Raw genomic sequence first — 13798 nt, 5'->3', positions numbered from 1 at the left:
GCACTGAAATACAACTTTTATACAATAGACACTCTTCCATTCCCCCTTCATGGAGGTTCTGTTCAAGTGGGGAGACAGACGTTTGTTAAATGAAACATAAAATCTCAGTGACAATTAGAGCTCTGAGGGAGAAGGAAGGAGCAGGAAGAGGCAGAGGAAGAGGAACCAGGGCTGCCAGGTGATGTAGCCCAGGTAGCACACTGCTCAACGTTGCTGTAGGATTCACATCACAGTCATGTGCCAGGATCACACAGAGTCTGGGGCCCTCACTTTCCTCCCACCAGATGATGCCCAGGCTGGGAAGGCACTGAGACCGCAGCAGAGTGAGCCGGGGGGCAGTGAGAGGAGGGGAGGTGGGTGGGGCAGGGCTGGGGCACTGGAGGAGCAGGTTAGGTGGGGCCTGTCAGCCCAGGGGCACCCCAAGACTCAAACCCACAGCCGACCTCACTCTCCTAGGCCTCACTGCAGCTGTGGGAAGGGGAAGCATGGAGCCTTCCCTCAAGGTCAGCGCAGCGCCTGGCTTCAGCTCATGACAGTGACCATTCCCTGCTGCCACCATTGCAGTCACTGCCCTGGTGGGCAGCCTGGACCCCAGCTCCACTGCGCATGGATGGTGTGGTCTTGGGCAGTGCCGAGCTCAGCCTCACGGGCCTGTGGGGAAGGTCACAGGAGGTCCACGTGCCAGGCCCAGCTTTATGCACAGGGTTACCACCACTGCAAGGTTGCCTGCCCCGTCTTGTACCCGGCCGTCCATGCCCTCATCTCAGGGGGCAGGACAACAGCAAGTGGGACCGAGAGGGGAGAGAGAGGCCAGAGTCCCTTGCAGCCCTATCCCCAGGACCAGTGCTAAGAGAGACCTCAGAGGAGGGACCTGGGAGTGGCTGGTTCCAGTCCCCACACTCTGATGGGAAAGCTGACCCCAGGTGACCTCCCAAGGTCACAGGGCAGAGCTAGGGTGAGGTCTAAGCGCTCAGGTCTGAGCAGAGGAACTCACTCAAGGCCCACCAGGACCCACACGGCCAGCGTTGTCATCACTGAGACACAGAGACGGGGGGGTCCTGAGTCACACAGCTGGACAGTGAGAAAACCAGGCCCCCAGCAGTGAGCTGGCCCCATGCCACGGCCTTCCATGGCTCCACACAGCCCAGCCTCAAAACCGACTCAGGACGGGCCCAGGGCTCAAATGCCCCCAGGGCCCAGGCAGAACGTGGGAGTGCAGGTTCCCGGGGGTGACGATAGGGAGCGGTGGGGACTGCGGAGAACTGGAGACGGCTCCCCTCCTAAGGGCAGTGAACCTCAAAGTTCCCTAAACCTGAGCCCACCAAGCTCATCTCTACAGGGGGCTTCAGCCCAGTCTCAAGAGTGGCCCCTGATGAAGGGGGATCTTGGGATGTGACAGTGACCACTGAAGCCTGGACATTTGCTCTGCAAGGAGGGGTCTGGGCTTTTAAAACGTCCTGCTGAGAAAAGGGAACACACAGGGTGGATTCAGGCACAAGGGATTTAACGGAAGGAACAGCCCCTCTGCAGCAGCGGGGGGTCAGAGAGTCCAATCTGCACAGGACACCCACCCTGACCCCTGCAGAAAGGCAGGCCTGGCGCAGAAGCTGAAACTCGAAGCCCATCAGGAAGGGCCCCGCAGATGTCAGTCGTGGGGTGCGCCAGAGGCAATGGGGGCCCCGTGATGAGTGCGACCCTAACTGGGTTATGTTGAGGAAAGCAGGGATTTTCACATCAGAGTTAGGAATGGCGGTGACAATAAACTAAGGAATGGTTTCCATGGTTACAGTTGACACATGGAATCTTGTGTCTTAGAAAGCCTGCCTTGAGGCTGGTTACAGTGGTTCATGCCTATGATCCCAACATTTTGAGAGGCCAAGGAGGGAGGATCGCTTGAGGCTAGGAGTTCAAGACCAGCCTGGCCAGAATAGCAAGACTCCATGTTTATTAAAAAATTTGAAAGGCTGACTGCTTTGTGTCTCAGGATTGCTCTGTGCTGTGTCAGACAACAGGAGGATGAAAACAAACTCTCCAGTCTCGGGGCTGGGAGGAAACAGGGTGCCTATTACCATGACATGGGATGAATTGATCTTTCATTTAATCCTTCTGCAATGCTCGTTGGTTCGTTCCTTCCTTCCTTTAACAGGTGTTTCTTGCGGCACCTACTAGGTGCCAGGTGCTGTTCTGGGCTCTGCAGATCCAAAGGCGAAAGAAAATCCCTGCCCTCCTGGAGCTCTCCTGAAATAAGTATATCCGTTAAAGAAGGGATGAGATGAAGCCAGAGGCGTGGAGGGTGGGAAGGGAAGAACCGGGCAGCACCTCGTGGGCATCTGGGGGGCACCAGCGAGGGCCTCTCCAGCCGCGGGGGCCTCTGCAGCCGCGGGGCTCCTCTGAGCGGGGCCTGCGGGGTGAGGAGCGGCCCCCACGGAGGGCAGGAAGCAGCGCGGGATGGGGAACCGCTGGGCAGAGCCTGAGGCGCCTCCGGGGAGGGCCCGGTGTGCCCAGGAGGGGTCAGGGCCGTAGAGGGGGCGGCGGGTGGGACAGGCCCTGACTCAGGGTCCCGGGCAGGAGCGTGGACTTCGTGCATTCGGGAGCCGCAGGTCCAGGCTCGGTGGCTGCTGCGCGGGCAGCGGGTGGGGAGGGCAGGAAGCATCTCTGTCTGCACCTGCTTCACCTGCTTAAGGACACGAATTCGCGTCCTCCGGGCGGGGACCCGGCGCTGGCTGGAGGCGCCCGCAGAGGACCCGCGCTGGGTCCCAGGGCCGCGTGGGGGCCGCAGACTCGCGAGGAGCGCAGCCCCGGGTGGGCAGGGCCGAGGCGGGACCTGAAGCCGGGGAGGGAGGCGCAGGGCGGGCTCGCGCTGGGCTGTCAGCGCCGCTGGGGGTTCCAGAGAATTCGCAACCGTCAGCGTCTCTCCCCGCGGGACAGCGTCTCTACTCCAGTCTGACACGGGCGCCAGAAGCTCGCGCTGTTTGTCATTTTAAAGAGAAAGCACAATTGACTTGTCCGAAGTCGAGACGGGAAAGCTCGCGGACGCCTGTTAGTAGGATTTGTGGGGTGAGACGGGAGAATTCACACCGGTCCCAGCGACCCTCCCGGGAAAACAGAACCCACGAATGTGTCAAGTCTCCATTTATCAGTAGCCGCGTGTGCGGGGAGGGGCTGTGCGCAGTGTCCCGCGTGAGGCTCCTGGGAGAGCTCCCTCCCCGTCCGCGTCCGGCTCTGGGAGGGACTGTGGCCCTGGGCGGCCAACCGGGATCCCCACTGCCTTCGCCAAAGTGCTGGGTCCGGGACAGGCCTTGAGCCCCGTGGCCTCCAACAGTGTCCCTGTGGATCGCGCTGTGGTCGTGGGGTTTGAGGAAGAAGAAAGCCCAGCGCCTTCGCCATTTGGTCTCCCATGGAAGTTGTAACCAGGTCCGACCCTGCTTAGCTTCCGAAATCAGACAGATTGTAGGTGTTCAGGGTGGTATGGCCTTAGACTTTGGCCACTTGGTACCACAGTGGGCTGAGGGGCTGTGGGCGGGAAGGCGATCTGAGGGGCACATTTGCAGGCAACAGACTGTGGCTTCCAGAACTGACTGTCCCGGAGGATATGGCCTGAGCTTCAACAACCCTGCAAGTGGGTTGAGCAACCCATTTCACAGCTGAAGAAACTGAGAGCGCTGGCTCAGCCCGGACCCGGAGCTGAGGTGGGCCCTGCAGAAGCCGTGGGGGGCCTGGACTGTGCATGGGGGAAGGTCACACCAGGGGCTGCAGTACCCCTTCCTGATTCCCCCAGGACGGGGCACCTGTCGTTTCTCTACACCCCATTCTCCCTGGGCCTTCTCCTCCGGCTTCCCCTGCATGAGGGAGTTTGCTCCAAAGCACGGAATTCTAGCAAGTCTGGGAAATCCACGCAGGCCCAGCACCCAGTGCCCCAGGGCCCCAGTGCTAAGGGTCCCACAGGATCCACTACTTGGGGTGAAAGCCCTGGGTGATCCCGGGAGCAGAGCTGGGCTCTCTTCTGCTTGGAGGAGAGCGTGTTTTTGTTTCAGAGCCGTGTGAGCAGACAACATTTCTGAAGGTTGCGATTTTTTTTTAACAAAAACTCCTTTCTAAAATTTATGAGCCTGAGCAACACATTCATTTTTGTGACACAGAGTGAAATAAGGCATGAATTTTTCACATTTCTTTTCTCATTCATTGGGCATTACACGCACCGCTCCTCAGCTTGTCAAAATGTTTTAATTTGTGGATTTGTTTTTTAAAAGTATATGATTGGCAGGAAGTGGAGGAGGTTCCCCTCTTGAGAACACCCACCACGTAGACAGGAGGCCCCAGTGCCAGCTCGGGATGTGGGGGAGGGAAGTATTTAACCGGGATGGGGAATCCCCTACATGACAGGTTCCTGTTTCCTGGTTCATCTGGAGGCTCCTGAAGTTGGCCAGGTGAGACCCCGACATGGAAACAAATCTCTCAGGCACAGGCACAGGCACACTTCAGGATGAGTGCAGCCTTTACATGGGATGGGGCCTCACTGGGCTCCAAAGGCCAGGGCCTTCTCCTCTTCCTCCTTCCCAGGGTTTCCTGGAGTCCCCTCCCTCCTCCCCATTCCCATCCCCCAGCCTCCATCCTCCATCCCAGGCTTTAAAGAGATGCATTCACCTGTTGAAGACAGTGGCCCAGGCAGGAAAAGAGCAGGGGCCACAGCCGCCTTGTTCCCCAGGAGCGCAGGACAGGAGTCTTCGAGACCCACGTGTGTCCTGTGGCTGCTCCACCCGGACTGGGTCAGCAGAGAGGGCGGCCCAGAGCAGGAGGCCCGGCCCAGGGCAGCTGGGTTCTACAGGACTCCCCTCCAGAGGCCGCACCTCAGACCTTGCCAGCAGCCCCCAGGTCCGTGGATTCTCCAGGAGATTTTCCCAAGCTCTAGCCCCGACCCTTTAATTCACACTGGGAAGAGCCTCAAAGAACCCGGCAGGGACGGACCCAGCAGGGACAGATCTCCTCCCACCCTCTGGGCAAAGATCAACCTGGTTAAAAGGGCCTCCAGCCGAAACCCATCTCCTGGGGAAATCTATTAAAACAGAAACTCTGCTCGGAAGATTGTTTTGCTCAGACTCTCTTCTCCTCCTGGGTTTCTGCTTTTACAAAGCCTTGACCTGAACTAAATTTAAGGGAGAAACCTTCACTGGTTGCTGGGAGAGCAGAGTGGAGGTTTAGGTGAGAAAACTAATTTCAAAGAACTGCAGGGGAAGGAAAACTTCTCCTCTACTCTCTCACCTTCGGTGGGTGGGGGCCTGTGATTTAAACTGATGAAAGACATTAACAGGAAGAAACTGCCTGGGTGCGATGGCTCATGCCTGTAATTCCAGCACTTTGGGAGGCCAAGGCGGGTGGATCACCTGAGGTCGGGAGTTCGAGACCAGCCTGACCAGCATGGAGAAACCCTGTCTCTACTAAAAAAAATACAAAATTAGCCAGGTACGGTGACACATGCCTGTAATCCCAGCTACTCGGGAGGCCGAGGCAGGAGAATCGCTTGAACCCGGGAGGTGGAGGTTGCAGTGAGCTGAGATGTGCCATTGCACTCCAGCCTGAGTGACAGAGTGAAACTCTGTCTCGAGAAAAAAAAAAAAAAAAAAAATCAACAGGGAAAAAGGCATGCATTTGGACATTTAAACTTCACATGCATGAGGGTGTCCCAGAAATAAGCAAATACCAGAGGAGCAGTGAGCTTCTGGAGTTCACATCTCATCCTAACGGGGGTAGGGAGGGCAGAGGCGCACTTACGGAAACCCAGAGGACTTTATTGAAAGATAAATGGGCCCTCGGGAGGGCAGATGGGAGACATGGTCCTTTGTGACAATGTCCGCCAGGATGTGGGGGGGGCTTCTCACCTCCAAGAAGAGATTACAGTTGCTCCTGGGGAGAGACTTAGGACAATGAAGTTGTTTGGGGAGGCTCTGGTTTTAGGCAGATAGAGAATTTTAGGAACTCCAGTGCTTTCTCCTCAAAAGAATTCTGATGCCAAAATGGCATACCTCAGGTTGGCGTATCCTGATTCCCTCTAGAGCCTTGCGATGAACTGTAGACCTCTTCCTGTAAACACCACCACCATACGCAAATGAAAAGACATAGATCAGATTGAGGAGTGATGTTTGCCTCATGCTTAATAGTCAACAGTTTAGTATATGCAACATCTAAGAGGCTTCCACAAGTGAATAACAAACAGAAAGAAAGAGTGATAGAAAAATGAGCAGATATTATGAGCAGGTAATTCACAGAAAAGGAATATCAAAAAACAGTTAAACAAAAGAAAAGATGTCCCACCTCACTAATAATCAGCCAGGCAGTGAATTCAGCAGGCGTGTGACATTTTTGCCTGCCCACTCCATGCTAATGTACTAAGATGTGCAGACAGCAGCCTGGGGAGACCAGCTGCACCTCCCTTAAAGCAGTAGCCCTGGGCCAGGCATGATGGCTCATACCTGTCATCTAAGCACTTTAGGAGGCCAAGGCAGGAGGATCATTTGAGGCCAGGAGTTCAAGACCAGCCTGGGCAGCATAGTGAGACCTCCCCCTCATCTCTATAAAAAACAAACAAACAAAAAAAGCAGTGGCTCCAAAGCCGCTGGAAAACTTCTCATGATGTGGGCAAGGCAGAGGCTTCATTAGTAAAATGATTCAGCGCCTACCATCTGATGTCCATTCTCCCATCCCTTAGCCAAGCACAACTCAAATGCCATTGATCATGGCCTATTTCAGGGACACAAGTTTCCTTACATTAATGACTCTTTCCAGGATGCCAGGCACAGTGACTCCCTTGGTACAGGGTCAGGGGACCCACCTGTGTCTCTTCCTTGTCTGGGGGAAGTTTACATGCTTTATGGAGGGCGTGCTGCTGAGGGGAAGACCAGAAGGGAAGTTTTCTATAGGGGAGCTCAGCTCCTGTTTACAAAGAGGGAGCTCAGGATAGGGGAGATGGCCCCTGGGAGGGGAATGTCTCCACATACCTAATAATTTGAGATGATTATAACAATAATAAGCATATTTCATACAGCATTTGTGGTGGGATTGTGCTCTGAGCCTTGTCATGATCTCACCTCATGCTCTTCTCTCTGGGATACCAACATCACCATCATCATCGTCACCATCATCACCATCACCATCATCATCATCATCACCATCATAATCATCATTATCACCACCACCATCATCACCACCACCATTATCATAATCATTATAATCATAAAAATCATCACCATCATCAACATCATTATCACCGTAATCACCACCATCACCATCATAATTGTTAAACAACCACCATCATCACCATCATCATCACCACCATCATGACTATCATAATCATAATAATCATCACCATCATCATCATCATGACAGTCACCATCATAATCATCATTATCACCATCGTGAACATCACCGTCATCACACCAGCATCACCACCACCAACACCATCAGCAGCAGAATCAGAAACACGCAGCACCAGCAGCAACAGCATGAGCACCATCAGCATCACCAGCACCAGCAGCAGCATCACCATCAGCAGCAAGTAAACCACCACCATCATCATCATCACGAGGACCATCAAATCATAATAATCATCACCTTCATTATCAGCAGCACCACCATCACCGTCATCATCATGACAATCATCACCAGCAAAAGCCATTATCACCACCGTGATAATCACCGTCATCGATCACCATCATCACCACCACCCCATCAGAATCACAACAAATCACCATCATCAACATCATCACCATCAATCATCATAATCATAACCACCATTATCATCACACCATCATCACCATCATAATCATAACCATCACTATCATCATCACCATCATCATCACCATCGTCACCACTACTGCCATCATCATCATTGTAACAATCATCATCATCATCAACATCATTATTACCATCATCATCACCATCATCACATCACCATCATTACCATCATCATCACCATCACCATTATTGTCACCATCATCACCATCATCTTCATCACCATCATCACTATCATCATCACCACCATTCCTGTTTCACAGCTGAGGAAGTGGAGGAGAAGAGGAGAAGGGGAGGGCTCACCTCTGTCAGGAAATGACCAGGAAGTGGCTCCCATGGCCTCTTAGTGCATTGGTCAGAAATGGGTCACTTGGTCACACAAGGCCACAAGGAGACCTGGGGAAGATTGTCCTCATTCTGGATAGCCGTGGGTCCAGATCCCACTCAGGGCTCTAATCCACAGGTGAGGCAGATATGGAGGGAGGGCCTGAGAGTCTGCAGTTCTGAGAAGCTCGTGGTGATGCTGATGCTGCTGGTCCCAGAGTAGCAAAGCTTTAGGGGCTCCAATTCCCCATTTTCCTTCACCATGAGAGGTATCTGCTTAGGGGCCATGGGAGGGTCCCTTCTGTCCCATAACTGATTGTTGCTCAGGGTCCTCTCTGCAGAGCCCCCGGTCGACCCCCAGAGACAGACCTGTACGGTTTCTCAGCCAATTGCGGCAGCATTTCCTGCAGTGGATTCACCCCCAGAATGTGGCACCGGGCTGCCTGTGCTTCCCTTTGTTTTCCTGTTGCTGATGTGGTGCCTGGGATAAGAGTGCAGAGCTGGCTTGGAAGACGGGAGTTTCTCCTGTTGATATCAATCACATCTAGTGTATTGCTGAACCTGCCTCATTACAATGTCAAATGTGTTCACAGGTGGGAGCTTAAACCGCCATTATCCTCACCCATATCTCTCTCTGCCTTGAACTTCCGTGAGCAATGAATTTGAGTCCCAGGACAGGGATGAGAAGACGCTGAGTTCCAAAATGAGGGTATAGGCTTTGTGGCATCCCGGGCAGAGAAGTTTATGTGTTTAGTGCACAGGCACCATGGGGGCGGGGGATCACCCCACAATGAACCCGGCCACAGGGCCATGGATGGGACTCATCTCTCAGTGGGGACAGCAGCTCCATCACCTCCAACCCAGCAACCCTTTACTCACATCTGCAGTCAAATGTCTGCTCCTCCCCTGTGAAGGGTGAGGGGGCCACGGAATCCCTGACTGCACAAAAGGCTGAGCACTGCACACACCCGGAGATGTCAGGCCCCTGCCCTCTGGCTGCTCTCTGGCTGAGCCAGGGAGGGAAAGGGATTTTTCCTGGAATTCAACTCTCCGCACCGTGGCCACCCCTTGAAGGACTTGCAGACTCCCCTGATTCAGCCTCATGGCATCTCAGGGAGGTGGGGCAGCTTCCCTCTGCAGCTGGAGGCCAAGTGCCCCTCCCACCTCCAATCCTGCCCTTCAGCAAACTGACTGACAGGCAAAGGAACCAACCCAGAGCCTCCAGAGGCTTCCAAGGCCCAGCCAGGGGAGCCACACCTGCCCAGATGCTTCAGGAGAGCAGCACTCAGTCATGGCCTGCGCTATTTCACTCAAGAGGAAACCGGGTCTGGGAGAGGGGAGGGGCTACGCAGATTTAAACAGACACAGCTTTAAGCAAAGATAAACTCACAGAGCAGAGAAAGTGTTCTCTACACTCTGCTTTGTCCAGATTTTAGAATCATGAATGTGTGACCTGAGACCCTATTAATTAGATGCTTTAAGGTGATGACTAAAATTGGTCAAAAACTTAGATTAGCCAATTCACAAAAGAAGATTCTCACATGTCTCATAAGCACAAGGACAGTTGTGCAGCATCAACAGGCATCAGGTAAGTACAAATTAAACCATAGCCAGACTCCAGTACATGCCCACAAGAATGGCTGGAATTGGAACAGCTGACCTCCTGCTGAAGACCAAGTGGGGCCCTTGCAACTCCTGTGTGTAGCTGGGAGGAGTGTGCAATGGTGCACTCCTAGGACACCCTCTTGAATGGCTTCTGGGGAGGAGTGTGCAATGTTGGACCCCTAAGGCACCCTCTTGGATGGGTTCTGTGGAGAATTGTGCAGTGGTGCATCTCCAAGACACCCTCTTTGATAGGTTCTGGGGGAAGAGTGTGCCATGGTACACTCCTAAGACACCCTCTTGTGCAGGGGCCATTGAAAATAATATGCTGAGAATGGATAAGGCTCAAGGACAGTATCTCTAGCTGGTTGCACTTTCCATGAACTTCAGTAGTCAAGGACAGTATCTCTAGTTGAACCTTTAATGAACTCTAGTAGGCGCCAAGAAGGCAGACAAAATAAGAAAGAACTTAGAAACAAAGAACTAAGCAGTAGGTTATATTTGGGTGCAGAAAGTTTGTTTTGTATTATGTCATTTTTGCTGACGTGGGATTTGTGGGGTATAAATAAAGTGAGGCGGAGGCCCTAGGGGCGGCCGCCATGTTCTCTGTTTGTCTTTGTCTTTCGTGTCTGTGTCTGTTCATTCTCCACTTCCCCCGGCACGGGCCCCAAGACTCTTGGGTGGGTTTTGTGGAGGACGGTGCAATAGTTCACCCCTAAGTCACCCTCTTTGATAGGTTTTGTGGAGGAGGGTGCAGTGTTGGACCCCTAAGACACCCTCTTGGATGGCTTCTAAGAAGCTTATACATAGAGTTACCCCATGACCCAGAAAATTCATTTCTGGGAACATAAGAAAAATACATAAATACGTCTATAAAAAACAATTGCACAAGAATGACACAACAGCTTTGTTCAAAATAGTGAAACTCAGAAACAACCCAGGCAAATGCAGAACAAATAGCAGAATCTTCATACAATGCAATGTTATTCTACGATCACTCCTGAGAATGACAGCTTTAGGGAGAAATCTCAAGAAATCATGTTGAGAAAAAAATAGGAGTCATGAAATGCTACATCACAGAATTCCATTTATATCCAGTTCCTGTCACTTAGGTTTCCGAACAGGCAAGACTGTCTGGAAACCGATCACAGGAGCAGTGACCTCTGGGTGTGGACTGGAAAAGGTGTGAGGCGCTTCCTGGGGGTAGTGGTGCCTGTGCCTCGACTTGGGGGCAGTCACACGGCCTGTACATATGTGAAGTCCCATCCATCTGTACTCGTAAGATTTGTTATTTTACTGAGTGTAAGTGATGCCTCAAATAACTGCTAAAAAGGGGTGATGGGTAAATCCCGCCTGATTCTTCAAACCCCATCTCCTCCTGCCCCGCCCCTCTTCTCACATAAACCCTCTCCTTAGTCTCCTAGCCACACACCATCCCCTACAGCAAAGACGCTGTTTTTGCTGGGTTTTCCCCATACATGGATTCGAGATCATCGCAAATATCAACTGTGCATTTGAAGATTAAAGTGAAAGTCATTCTTGACTCCACCCCGTCCTTTCCCTCCTGCTCACCACATTCCTCCTCACTTCCAGACAAATGAACCCCACTGTGGCCTGGGTGGGGGTCTCTTCTTCCAGAGGGTTTCTAAGCTTTTACATCCATACATCCATATGGATGGAGATAATTGCCCCCTTCACCATGGCTTTCATACACACACACACACACACACATCACACACACACACACACACACACCCACACCCACACACACACATACACACACCCACACACCCCCACACACACACACCCACACCCACACCCACACATACACACAACCACGCACACACACACCCACACACACACATACACACACACCCACACACACACACCCACACACACACACATACACACACCCACACACACACACACATACACACACCCACACACACACATACACACAACCACACACACACACACACCCACACACCCACACACACACATACACACACCCCCACACACACACATACACACCCCCCCCCCCACACACACACATATCACACCGGAGCCATGTCTTCTTCCTTGCTTGTTTTGTAGAACAGCAAGCCTTAGAAATCTTTCCACATCCGTATATGTAGTTCTACCATTCTGCATCAGCTGCTACACAACATTCCACAATATGGGCATACCGCAGGCTTTATTTAACCAAATCCCCCTTGGAAGACACTAAAGTTTCGTTTTCCCCAAGTCTCCAGGATGACTGTTGACGTGGCAGCACACATTCCAGCACCTGCCTCCTTTGCCCATGCTCAGGTAGATGCTGAGAAGTGAAATTGGGAACCATGGCACGTGTGCACTTCTTGTGCCAACAGATACGTCCAGATGGTTCTCCAGAAGACCGTTCAAACTTACATTCTCACAAACAGCATATACAAATCCTCTTTCCACACATCTTGGCTATTTTTTTTTTTTTTTTGAGACAGACTCTCAGGCTATTGCCCAGGCTTGAGTACAGTGGCACAATCTTGGCTCACTGCAACCTCCACCTCCTGGGTTCAAGCAATTCTCTTGCCTCAGCCTCCCAAGTAGCTGGGACTACAGGCCTGCACCACTTCACCTGGCTAACTTTTTACATTTTTAGTAGAGGCGGGGTTTCACCATGTTGGCCAGACTGGTCTCGAACTCCTGACCTCGTGATCCACCTGCCTTGGCCTCCCAAAGTACTGGGATTACAGGAGTGAGCCACCACACCCTGCCCTTGGCTAATACTTGACATGATCATTTCCTCATTTCTGCCCATCAGATAGGTGGAACGTTGCATCTTGTTTTAACCTGTTTGCCCTCATTTCTATTGAGTTGAGCGTTTTTCTACGTTGCCCTTTGTCATTTCTCTCCCGTAAATTGTTTATGTCCTTTGCCTGAATTTTTGCTGGGTTGTTTATCTTTTCTGTATTACTCTAGGAAGGCGTTTACAGATTCTGTGTGTGAATCTTTTGTTCTATGTCGTGTAATGTATTCTCCGAGTCTGTAGCTAATCTCTTCACTGTATCTTCACTGACATGGAAATGTTAAATGTTGATGTAGACAAAAGTGTGTATTTTTCATTTTAGCCCTATGTGTTTTTGTCTTGTTTAAGGTCTTTTGACACCCAGGTTACAATTCCCTTCTTTTTTTTATAATTTTGAGACAGAGTTTCACTCTTGTTGCCCAGGCTGGAGTGCAGTGGTGTGATCTCGGCTCACTGCAACCTCTGTCTCCTGGGTTCGAGCAATTATCCTGTCTCAGCCTCCCAAGTAGCTTGGATTACAGGCATGTGCCACCACACTCAGCTATTTTTTGTATTTTTAGTAGAGACGAGGTTTCATCGTGTTGGCCAGGCTGGTCTCGAACTCCTGACCTCAAGTGATCCACCTGCCTCGGCCTCCCAAAGTGCTGGGATTACAGGCGTGAACCACTGAACCCAGCCCATTTTCTTATACTTCTGTCCGTCTTTTGTATAGTTCTGCTTCATATTTAGGTCTTAAGTCTGTCTTTGTTTTGGGAAATGGTGTGAGGTTGAGGTTTGATTTTATTTTTTCTCCCACAGAACAGGCAGCATCTCAACACCATTCCTTGCCACCCATTAGGGTGTGAAACAGCTCCCTTATTGCATCTTAAGTTCATGGCAAACGGCTCTGTCTCTGAACCTTCCACTATATCCTATTGATCTCTTGCTCTACTTCTGTCGGTGCCACAGTGTTTCATTCAGTATCTTTATTATCTATTGAAAACGGGGAGAGAATCACTGCTCTCCACTCTTCGTCCTCGTCCTCTCTTTCTTCCTCTCTTTTTGCACTGTTTTAGCACTTACTCTTCACGGTGTATTTAGAATCTGTTTGCAAATGTCCCTGACAGTGTGTGTGGAGATGTGGGTTGATGCTGCGTGGAACATGTGGATTCGAATGAGAAGAATGGACGCTGTGCAGTCTCAGGCTCCCTGCTCAGGAGGGGAGCAGCTTCCTCCTCCCTTTCCCGAGAGCACGGTAACGCCTTGCAGGAGAGTTTACAATCATCTTCACAAAGATCTCACTCGTTAGTTAGGTTTACCAGC

At 51.7% G+C, this 13798-nt stretch overlaps 1 pseudogene; it reads left to right on the top strand.

Moving 5' to 3' along the window:
* Positions 1-235: 235 nt before the first annotated feature.
* LOC115900056 lies at positions 236-927 on the top strand (annotated as a pseudogene).
* The last annotated feature ends 12871 nt before the right edge of the window (positions 928-13798 follow it).

This window comes from Rhinopithecus roxellana, chromosome 10, assembly GCF_007565055.1.
Source record: "Rhinopithecus roxellana isolate Shanxi Qingling chromosome 10, ASM756505v1, whole genome shotgun sequence".
Lineage (NCBI taxonomy): Eukaryota > Metazoa > Chordata > Mammalia > Primates > Cercopithecidae > Rhinopithecus > Rhinopithecus roxellana.
The sequence above is the reverse complement of the archived record's forward strand: the minus strand, read 5'-3'. Positions and strand labels throughout refer to the sequence as shown.